The sequence below is a fragment of the Artibeus jamaicensis genome, unplaced genomic scaffold (assembly GCF_021234435.1).
Source record: "Artibeus jamaicensis isolate MK-2021 breed Jamaican fruit bat unplaced genomic scaffold, CSHL_Jam_final contig_465, whole genome shotgun sequence".
Taxonomy (NCBI): domain Eukaryota; kingdom Metazoa; phylum Chordata; class Mammalia; order Chiroptera; family Phyllostomidae; genus Artibeus; species Artibeus jamaicensis.
In genome coordinates this window covers 23,093,585-23,103,562 of record NW_026521843.1, presented here as the reverse complement: position 1 = coordinate 23,103,562, position 9,978 = coordinate 23,093,585, and positions in this window count along the sequence as shown.

The following is a 9,978-nucleotide window of genomic DNA, read 5'->3' as shown; positions in this document are numbered from 1 at the left end:
CACAGGATAGGGTATATGTAAATTTTACTAAACCTATTCTGTGAGGTTCTGGTACCAAGTCTACTCTAAGATAGCTTAAATAAATATAGAAATATTCTAAATAAAATGTCAGAAAACAAAAATACAACACTGTAGCCAGTAGAGTTTTTCTAGAATATAAAAATGGTTTGACACTTACAAGTCTATTAATATATTCATTAATCATGATCAGGAAAACAAAGAACACATTATGTGGCCAAGGAGATAATGACAAATTTCACAATACATAGGCAGCATTTATGCAAGTGTTTAAAATAAGGGTACTCACTGAGGTATTCCCACTTCCAAATAAATATATATCCCACTTCCAAATAAGTATATAATAAACCACCCTTGCATACATAACAATTTAAAAGTAGGAAAGGCAATAAATTAAAGAAAACAGATCTGTCTTCTGACTTCCAGTCAAGGTGGTGGCTCAGACAGATACAGCTCAGATCTTCACACAACCACATCAAAATTACAACTAAAATATAGAACAGCCATCATCAGATATGGAATTGAATGGAAGTCTACGACTCTAGCATTAAAGAAACCACATTCATCCAGAATGGTAGAAGGGGTGCAGACATGAAACAGGCTGGTCACACACACACGTGTGGTGGATAAAAATTCAGGAGGGATATCTTGGGGGTGAGGAGTCCCAGTCCCACACCAAATCTGAAACCCAGGGTTCCAGTGCCAGGAAAATAAGTCCCTATAACTTCTGGCTGCAAAAACCAGTGGAGACTGAGTCAGAGGAAGAAACTTCTGGAGCCCCAAGCAGTTCCTCTTAAACCACACATGGAGTCACATACTCAGATTCACTCTCTCTGAGCTCCAGCACTGGGGTAGCAGCTTAAAAGGTACCAGTGGCACACAGGGCGAAACCGAAGTGTCTGGCATCAGGGCAAGCAGAGGCCATTGTCCCTTTTCTAAACCCTCCTGCCACAGAGTCAGCAAGATGGTGCCATATTTGAGATTCCATCAACCCAGCTAACACTGTTTGAACTACCTTAGAGATCCCCAGAGACTCTGCCCCACCCAACTGATGGGCCCACCCAAGCTGTTTTTCCGTATGAATGGCTGGTTTTGGCACATACTGTACAACTCCCTAAATCCTCTCAAAAAAGCAACAGCTGGCCTCAGTGACCCCCAAGCCCAGCACTAGCAGCACCCAGCCTAGATTCACAGCTTGGCTGTGCCTACATATCTCCAAGCCCAGCCACAAGTAGCAGCCATCTCAGATTGCTTTCTAGCTCAGGCAGGGTGGCCCCCAGCAAAACAGGTTGGGCCTGACCTCAGCCTGACCCATTCAGGAAAACCCAAGGTCAGCACACCCAGTAGACAGATACAGACTGTACAAGAACACCACCACCCTGTCCCTGAAAAGTAGATCCTCCATGGAGGGGAGAATTGGTGGTCAGTGGTCACAGCCAGTCCTTGCAGTTGATTGGCCTGGGCAAATCCCTCCCATCGATCTGCCAACAGCAACCAAGGCTCAACTACAATAAGAGGGTATACTCAGCCAACATGAAGGGTGCATGCCAAGTACCCATCTTGGGCGACAGGGGAGGCTATACCACTGAACCCTACATGACACCCACTACATTAGGCCACACAACAAAGACACAGAGTCACAGCAACTCTACCTAATACATAGAAACAAACACAGGGAAGCTGAAAAAATGAGCAGACAAAGAAACATGGCCCAAATGAAAGCACAGACCAAAACTCCAGAAAGAGAACTAAACAACATGGAAATAAGTAATCTATGAGATGCAGAGGTCAAAACACTGGTTATATGGAATCTCAAGAAACTTAGTGAGGAGCTCAACAGCATAAAAAAGATCCAATAAGAAATGAAGGTTACACTAATTGAGGTAAAGAACAACTAACAGGGAAACAACAGTAGAGCAGATGAAGCTGAGAATCAAATCAATGATTTGGAACATAAGGAAGAAAAAACAACCCATCAGAACAACACAAAGAAAAAACCCCAAAATTGGCAGTATAGGGAACCAAATGGTAATGGAAAAATATAATAAATATTATAGGTTTAAAAAATAATAAACAACAAACAAAATTGAACAAAAAATGAGTATAATATTAGCAGTCTCTGGGACAACTTCAAGCATTCCAACATTCACATCATAGAAGTGCCAGAAGGCGAAAAGAAAAAGTGAGAAATTGGAAATCTAATTGAAAAAATAATGAGAGAAAATTTCCCTAATTTTGTGAAGGAAATAACTATGCAAGTTTAGGAAGCACAGAGAGTCCCCAACAAGATGGATGCAAAGAGGCCCACTCCAAGACACATCATAATAAAAAGGCTGAAGTTTAAATATAAAGAGAGAATCTTAAAAGCAGCAAAAGAAGTTACCATATTTTGCTGTGTATAATGTGTACTTTTCTGCTTGAATTTTTGAGGTAAAAATAAGGATGTACATTATAAGTGAGTAGTACTAATTCTGTATCTATATAAATGTTTTTAATTCTTTTATTTATGCTTATACATTAAAAGTTTACCTCTAGAAAGCAATAATGATATCTGTATGCAAAATAATACCCTGGAATATGATCATCAGTTTTGTTTCTAAATATAAATAAATAAATAATTGGATTAAAAAAATAAAATACTTTTTTCCTAAAAATTTGGGCCAAAAACTTGGGTGCACATTATGTATGGCAAAATACAGGAATTACCTACAGGAGAGTTCCCATATGACTTTCAGTTCATTTCTCAAAGGAAACTTTGCAGGCTACAAGGGACTGGCAAGAAATATTCAAAGTCATGAAAAGCAGGGACCTACAGCCAAATGATAAAAACCAGCAAAGCTATCATTTAGAATTGAAGAGCAGATAAAGAGCTTCCCAGACAGGGAAAAGCTGAAGGCATTCATCATCACCAAACCATGACTATGAAATGTTAAAGGGACTTATTTAAGAAAAAGAAGATCAAAACTATGAACAACAAAATGGCAAAAATATAGTTAGCTCTATCAACAATTGAATCTAAAAATATACTAAGCAAACAAGAATAACAGAGACAGAATTATGGATATGAAGAGTGTTTGATGGTTGCCTGATGGGAGGGAGGTGTGGGGGAATGGGTGAAGAGGTGAGGGGATTAATCAGTACAAATAGATAGTCACAGAAAAGCCATCGGGATGTAAAGTACAATATAAGAAATGGAGTGGCCACAGAACTTACCCTCATGACCCGTGGACATGAACAATGGTAGGGGGATTGCCAGAGGGAGTGGGCAGTGCTGGGTTGAAGGGGCAAAGGGGGAAGAATCAGGATACTTGTAATAGCGTAATCCATGAAATATAATTTTTTACAAATATTAAATAATATTAAAATAAATTTAGAAACAAAAATGTTAAAATATTTAAAGATAAGGTCTGTGTCATGAGACATCCCAAACAACAAGTAGTCTTGTTTTTAAAATGGTCCTTGACCCTCAGGTCAGCCTCTTCCTTGATTTTTCTCATACATGGGTATTGCTAGAAAGTGGGTGGCCTCTGCCACTGAACCAAGTCATAAGGTCACCGTCAGCTCCCATCCCATCCTTAGTTAATTAACTGCCTTAATGCTAATTCCCTCACCAGACTGTGAGCCACTCGGAGTAGAGAGAATGATTTGTTCATCTTTGTATACCCAGCTTCTAGCCCCATTCCGGGCAGGTGTTCAACAAATGTTGGTGGAAGTGAATGAATTGTCATCTGATAGTGAGAGAAACACGCTTTTCACCACACGTGACATAAGCAAAAAAGAATTAGTGGGAAATATAGAAAGAGTTTAGCCTGGAGATGATTTCTGTTGGGGGGTGGAGGAAGAAACCATCCTATTTTATTGTATCACAGAAAGTTCCACTGGCAGAAATATATCCCTGTGCCACCATTGGGCTTGAAGACCAAGAGAGCATGATTTCCTAAGGAATGTTTCCACACTGAATCTACTTATAAGTGATGTGCCACCGTGGCCAGCAGCCTCAGCCTGCCCCAAGCCAGTGAAAAGAGGGCAACGCACAGAGAGTGGGCAATTCCCAGCTCAGGAGCCACAACGTTTCTTTACGTCAGCATATGGAATAATAGAGACCTTCCAGCCTCCACGCCCCTGCCTTGTTAATTCTCTTTTATTACCTCATGTATCAGTCAGAATAGAGTAATTTGGTTGAGTTACTGTGTGTCAACATCAGTCAGAAAATAAGGCCAGCATGCTATCACACACACAAAAAAACTACCCAATGGCTAGAAATAATTATTTCAAATTTAAGAATTTCTCATTTAAGACATCAAAACGTATCAGGAGTTTCAGCCCGTCTTACTTCCAAGTTCTCTTCTGACTTGCTTAATTGATTCACAGACATGTGTCAGAACCTGATTTGTGAGTGTGAATGCTTTGTGAGCTAAGGGTCCAGTTAGGAAAATGTACTCAACTTCTTTTCTTACCCTGGTTTGACTTGCTCCAATTTCAGCCTTTCAAATAGGTTCTCTCCCTGGGTTCATCTAAGTGAAAGTTAAGAGCCTCTCTGAGATACCCTATGCAAGAGGTGGAGGAAATACTGACTTCAAAGAAAATAAATAAATCAACTGTCACTACTTTTACTAGGTCAGTCCTGACGGAAGAGAGGGAAGACAGTGAAAGGCAAGAGAGGCTCCCCAGAGAATTATGAAAGGGAAATGCCCGGAGCTCTAGAGAAAGCTCCCTGCAGCCCTAGGGTGACCCTTATTTCAACGTGGTGGTATATCACCGTGGTGAAACCTTAACTGGTCCTCAGGAAGAATTCCACCTGCTGGAGCAGAGGCAGTTGCGGAGCTCACAAGATCGGAATCACAAGGCTGAGCTAGTAGTATGGTGTGAAATAGATCAGCAGTCACCAAAGCCTTTTTTAGGTGAGAGGGGAAACCAGGTTACTTCTGGCTCTCCTGGGAGAATTTTTTCATAGTTCAGATGAATCCGATTTGGATCTGCTGTTGGCACTTTCAGAACTGCTAGAAAAAAGAACAATAAAATCCAGTCTTCAGGATGACTATGATTTCTCATTACCTCCCAGTGAACAAAGACTCCAGGAGTTGGGAATCATAGACAAACCCTGTGAATCTGTAACCTCACTTAGAACAGTAGCCCACAAGCCTGCACACCATTTACAGGGGTCAACAGTGTTCTCTTGCCAGTAAAAGGACAATTCTCCCTACAGAACTAGTCTGCCCACAAGGCCACATCACATGTATTTGTACCTGAGGATCTCAGTCCCTGCAGGTCCCCTGCCTTAAAACCCCCTGCCCTGGCCGGGTGGCTCAGTTGATTGGAGCATCGTCCTGTACACCAAGAGATTGCAGGTTCTGTCCCCAGCCAGGGCACATACATAGGTTGTATGTTTGATACTCAGCTGGGGTGTGTGGGAGAGGCAACTGATCAATGTTTCTCCCTCACATCAATGTTTCTTTCTTTCTCTCTCCCTCCCCCCTCTCAAATCAATAAACATGTTCTCAAATGGGGATTTATTTAAAAAAACCAAAAACCTCTGCATTCAACGGCACAGTAACCTACATATAAGAAATAGTCAACATTTTTTATTGATCAATGAAAAATGTAAGTTCATCATTAGTTGTATTATTTCTTTTACAATTTCAGCCTATTTCATACATGCCCTCCCTAGAGCTAAGGGATACTGAAACCAACCAATGAGTAGTTTCTTACCATATCTGGTAAGTTTGGCACAAGAAGAAAAGTCCTAAAAATATTTCATAGAGACACCAGGACACATTGGGGCTGGTTTTGTTAAAAAGCCATATGCCAATTCCTAAATGTATTGTTACACTATTTCTGTTTCCTTTTTGGAACAAGTTGGGACAAGAATAAGTAAATAAAGTCCTGGCTGGTGTGGCTCAGTGAATTGAGTACTAGCCTGTGAACCAAAGAGTTGCCAGTTCAAGTCCCATTCAGGGTACATGCCTGGGTTTCAGGCCAGGTCCCAGTGTGGGGTATGCAAGAGACAACCACACATTGATGTTTCTGTCCCTTTCTTTCTCCCTCTCTTCCCCTCTCTCCAAAAATAAATAACATAGTTGTTTAGTTGTTTGTCCACATAGTTGGATAGTAGTCCTGTTCTTCAGAACCTTTAAAAGTATATACAGGAGAACAACCTCACTTGAGACCTATTCCAGGGCTACTTAAGCACACTAGAAGGATATCATTCTGTGTAGATTTTGCCTGTTTCATCTTGTTTTGATGTCACTGGAAAACAGTTCTCTTTCCTGAAGACAAGTCAATGGCAAGCACTTGGCATTCTTCATAAGCTGTTCCTTTTGCCTTTGATAATGCAGCCTATGAACATTTTCATCAGGCTTCTTACTAAAGGACTATGTACAAATGTTCCCTCAGAGAGTCAGGAAGGTAGTGCACCTGCTGATTGGCAGGGCAGGGGGATGGGAAGAATACTGGACTGAGACCCACCCTGACTTCTCACTCACTGTGGGGCTGTAGGAAAGCCAGAGACCCTCTCTCAGCTTTCATTTCCTCATCTCGGGTATGGAGGCTCTCAATGTCTCAGCAACTCTAAAATGCTGAGGCTAAAATCTAGCAGGGTATCTCCAAATGTCAATCAGTGACATGGTGATATAGCAACCAATGGCCGCCATTCCCCGTCCTCCAGTCCCCAGAGCCTTGCATCCTTTTGTTCAAGCTAAAGAAAACAAATTACAAACACTTTACCCAAACTGAAATTATGCTAAGCAATTCACAATTTCCTAATTCCTAGTTCTTCCATTATGCAGTTTTAGCTACTTTTTAGATTCTGGTCTTTATTTTGAGGGGAAAAAAGCACAAAATTTGTTGTTCTCCTGATTTTTTTGTTTGCTAAATACATATCCCTGGTTGCTCTTATATTTCTTTCCAATAAATATTTTCATTTGGCTGTTCCATGGTCCCCTCAAACTCAACCCGTTTAAATCACATCAGTTATTTTTACCCCATTCAACACCCTCTTTAGATGTTCCTAGCTCTCTCACTAGCACCACCATTGACACAAGCTCAAAGGCTTAAAAGGATCTCCCCCTCATCCTACAGTCTACCATTAGTGAAACTCTTCTTGGTCTTAATTTATCAAGTTTCTTAAATTTCCTCTTTATCTTTTCCTTGTCACATCTTCTATATTGTTACTACATAATTTTCCTTTAAATATCACTTAGCTCCTGCTTAAAAAAAACAACACCAAAACCTGAAAAGCTCTCTCTTTTTTTAAAATTAATTTTATTTAGTTATTTTTCAAGTACAGTTTTTTAAAAGCTCTCTTTTTAAGAAATACTCTAAGCCCCAAGGTCCTCTACAATGCCCCTGACCTTCCTCTCTGGCTTTGTTTCCAATGTGTAGGAGGTATTCCAGCCTTCTGAGTCTTATCTGTCACTTGCATTCCTACCTTGTCTCTCACTTTCTTTGCTGCTTGGTCTGCTCTCCTCACCATACTCCAATTGTCAAATCCTTACTCATTCCCCAAAGTCGAACTTAGGCCCATTCCTCTCTGGAACTGTCCCCCTTCAATACAATAGGAAGTTAACCCTTTTTTCTTGGAATACCTGTAGAACTCAATTAGAACCCAAACCACAATTTCCCACTGTTATTTATCTTACATAAATAATCTCATTTGCTAAATAGATTATAAGCTTCTTAGGAAAAAAGTATATTTTATCCACCTCTTAGTATCTCTGGTGCTCATTCTATGTTCTTACATAGAGTAGAAGTTCAATAAGTTGATTGGCAAAGATGATAAATCTGCCAAACACTTTCCATGGTAACTGTTAGCACATAATCCTCCTCTAATTATTAGGTGTTAATTAATTATTAATAATCAGTTTACAGAGACCACAGGGATAAATAGGAACTTGCTTAGGACAGGGAAGGAGCAGATGCAGGGCAACTGTGTCCTGTGACTATTAAACCCACTCCCCATTTATTCTAGGGCATACACTATTTTACTTTTTAAAAAATATTTTATTTATTTATTTTTAGAGAGGGGGCAAGGGGGGAGAAAGAGAAGGAGAGAAACATCAGTGTACAGGAGATACATTGACAGGTTGCCTCTCACATGCCCCCAACTGGGGACCTGGCCTGCAACCCAGGCATGTGCAATGAGTGGGAATTGAACCTGCGATCTTTCTGTTTTCAGGACGGCACTCAACCCACTGAGCCACACCCGCCAAAGCATACTCTTTTTAAATCATACAATGGCAGAAGAACAGATTTGGTTAGTTTAGAAGAGAAGAAAATTAATCAGAATAAATATTGACTCTTAAAAAAAAAAAAAAAGAAGAGAAGAAAAAGCTCTATAAATACAAATATGTATTCCTGTATTTTATTTAATAATTTATAAATAATAAGTCCCTTTGACTTTCATTTTTTGTGTAATATGTAATGGGCATATTAAAAATAAATAAATAAATCCCAGAAGTTTTTAAATTTATTAATTTAATGTTCTTTTACCTAAAAAACTGATAATCAATAGTCAAGGATATAGAGACTAAGAGAGGAAGAATTTGGCCAGGGAAATCCAGGCCCAGGGAGAGTGAAACAAAGGGATTTAATGCTCTATCTCGGCCCTAAGGGGCATGTCCAGAGTTACAGGGTCAGAAAATAGAATGAACTGCAATGGTTTAGCCTTGTTTTATATATACTAGGTCCTAATGTTTTAGATGTAGAGGGAAGTCCATCATTTTCTTCCTTCACCTGCTTTGGAATACACCTTAGAAACCTCACTCCTTGCCCACCCCTTTCCTTTTAACACCCCAGGACCTGCTTTTGGCCCCTAGTGTCTGCCAGTCAGCAGCTTGGGGATCCATGCTCAGCCCTGCTCTCTGTCGGAAACAGTGTTATAGCTGGTATATGCAAGATGAAAGTAGAGAAAAAAACACCTCACTGTAAGCTGCATTCCCTGCCTAGTTCTGAGTCTGTACCTCCTCCCCACACATTGTTTAGCAGGTTCTTCCTCTAGCCTGTGGTTTATGAAGCTGAAGAGAGAAATACTGTACTTGTAAATGTGGATGCAAAGTTCACATGCAAAACAAATTCCTTCTTCTTAAAATCCTGTAAATTCAGTTATCATAACTCTTTAAATTTCCTGCTAGTAATAGCCATAATCCCACTGGCAAGCATTAAATAAACAAGTAGATGCTATATATTGAAAAGTCATTAAAATATTAAATTAGAATGTTTAGAATTATAGAAGCGCCAAATAAATAGGTGAATAAATGAGTGAACTTTTATCATAGTTTGGAAAGACCAAATCAAGGCAAACCAAACCACACCCACCAGAACTGCTATGATATAAACTAAAGGTTCAGCCTATAATGGTAAAGAAAATCAGAACTGAAAGATTACACAGAGAGCAGCCAGCCAAGCCCTGTCACTTCACAAATAAAGAGAACGAAGTGGAGAGGTTCAATGACTTGACTAAGTTATAAGCTCCTGTTTTGATGGAAATAAAATGGCTCACTACAGAGTCCCAATGGCTTGTACGAATATGGTAAGTACGGAATTTGGTAACACCATTTCGATTGCAGTGAGGTGGGCCTTGTGAATAAGTGGGAAAAAATGGCCTTAGGTCAGGCCCCTTTCCCAGACACATCAGACTCATTGCCTGTCATCAACACTATAACTCTGTTCCTTTAGATCTTGAGAAAATTTTTAACACATCTTCCTCTGTTGTCAGCTGACACTTGAGCTAGTTGGGAGTAAAATGAAGAGCCAAGCTAGGTGCCCATGGGACATAGAGATGGAGCTTGAAGTATGGAAGGTCTAAGTTCAAATCACAGCTTCATGATTTAGATAGTTGGTTGATCTTTGGAAAATCACTTAATTTCCTGGAGTCTGATTAGCTCAGTTTCTGGTATAATTATAAGTCTCTAGCAGTAATTATTAGTATACTTTGCAATTTTGCCTAGGATGAAGCTAGACACT